A 1,877-nucleotide genomic window follows, 5' to 3' on the forward strand; every position below is an offset into this window, starting at 1 on the left:
GGAGAGGGGCCAAGCGCTGCGGGAAGCGGGGGGAGCGGCTGCAACACAGCACGTTTTGCTTACTGCAAACTGCGCGCCTTTACCATTCGTACCTTGGCAGCATTCGTACCAATATCACCGAATCGCCAAGGTTGGAAAAGACCTACGAGATCATCCAGTCCAAACATCCACCCATCACCAGTAGCTCTCACTAAACCACGTTCCTCAACACAGAATCCAAACGTTCCCTGAACACCTCCAGGGTCGGTGACTCCACCACCTCCCTGTGCAGCCCATTGCAGTGCCTGACTGCTCTTTTAGAGAAGTAGTATTTCTTAACATCCAGCCTAAATCTCCCCTGGTGCAGCTGAAAGCCATTACCTCTGGTCCTATCACTGTTAGACAAGAGAAGAGGCCAACCCCCAGCTCACTGCAACCTCCCTTCAGGTAGTTATAGAGAGCAATGAGGTCTCCCCTGAGCCTCCTCTTCTCCAGACTGAACACTCCCAGCTCCTTCAGCCACTCCTCATAAGACTTGTGCTCCAGACCCCTCACCAGCTTTGTTGCCCTTTTTTGAACCCACTCCAGGGCCTCAGTGTCTTTCTTGCAGTGAGGGGCCCAAAACTGAACACAGTAGTCGAGGTGCAGCCTCACCAGAGCTGAGTACAGGGAGACGATCACTTTCCTGCTGGCAACACTTTCTGATGCAAGCTAGGATGTCATTGGCCTTCTTGGCTACTTGGGCACACTGCTGCCTCGTGTTCAGGCTCATGTTCATATTAAACGTTTGCAAATTCCAGATGTGAGAAATAAATGATTTTTCGCAGACTGGCTTTGTTGTGAAAAAGTTTTAATTCACGATTACAATGGTGAGCATCCTGCTAACAGGAGCACATGGCCTAAAATACATCACAGCCTTATATCCCCAATCCCTGAACACATCTGTACCTGATGAACATAAATTCTTGCTATCTAAACATGTATACTGCTAATTGTTTGGCTTATTCTCCTTCAATTCTCTATCACTCAGGTCTTGTCTGTCCAGCACCAACAATTAGCAGTCTTCCAGCATAATGAGCCCATTGATATCCTTGTCACACTGATTGGGAGTGCAGTGTCTAACTTATCTTCAGCTCAAGGCTTGGAGCTGTTCCAGATGGCTGCACAGACCAGAGCTGCAGTCTTTGTACCAATAAATTACTCCATGTACCTCATCTCTGTGGCAATAAATTATTATCTGCTGAGCATGCAGACTATCGGAGACCCCCAATGAAGTAAAAAGGCTCTCCTGCAAAGAACTATCAGTAAAATATTTATCTTGTTAGTTCTAATGCAGAAACAACTTCCCATTCCTACAATTCCCCCCTTTTCTTCTTTATACATTGTCCATTTCTACAATTTGCATCAAAAACCACACTTAGCAAATGAATATTTCTTGCCGCAGATAGCGTCCTAATCAGATTGTTCTCAAGCGGGGAAGCACGACAGTACTCAATATGAGTGATCAAGCTTCACTTTATTGTTGCACACACAGAGTTTATATATGATTCTAATACACGTGTTCACCTACTATTGGAGCACAAGGTGGGCGTCTAGGTGGGCTGCCTAGCTTCAACCAATGCTCAGCCAGCATTCACACCTGCCGCTGAGCTCATCCACTTATCAGCCCCCCACACATCCACAGAGCACAGCTGCAGATGTGGGCCTGCTGTTTACAGCCTGCTGTTTACAGCTGCCCAAGGATGTTGTGCCTCCTATCTTAACTCCTAATGCTTTCTCATGAGAATGCACCCTGTGCTGCCACACACAGTCCCAATCATTACGAGTTCATGGTAGTTTCAAACTTGGTTTCAGACTTTCTCATTGTTTCACATCTTTTTCTTTCCTTTTTTTTTTTT

The 1,877-nt window shown here is 46.4% G+C and overlaps 1 long non-coding RNA gene across 1 annotated transcript in view; it reads left to right on the forward strand.

Moving 5' to 3' along the window:
• The window catches only part of LOC109365106, a 1,625-nt gene extending 432 nt beyond the window's left edge, over positions 1 to 1,193 (forward strand). The window contains exon 2 of the long non-coding RNA XR_004162507.1: positions 1,010 to 1,193. This is a non-coding gene — a long non-coding RNA (uncharacterized LOC109365106). The remainder of the gene's footprint in view (positions 1 to 1,009) is intronic.
• Positions 1,194 to 1,877: the final 684 nt, after the last annotated feature.

The sequence above is a fragment of the Meleagris gallopavo genome, unplaced genomic scaffold (assembly GCF_000146605.3).
Source record: "Meleagris gallopavo isolate NT-WF06-2002-E0010 breed Aviagen turkey brand Nicholas breeding stock unplaced genomic scaffold, Turkey_5.1 ChrUn_random_7180001955180, whole genome shotgun sequence".
Taxonomy (NCBI): domain Eukaryota; kingdom Metazoa; phylum Chordata; class Aves; order Galliformes; family Phasianidae; genus Meleagris; species Meleagris gallopavo.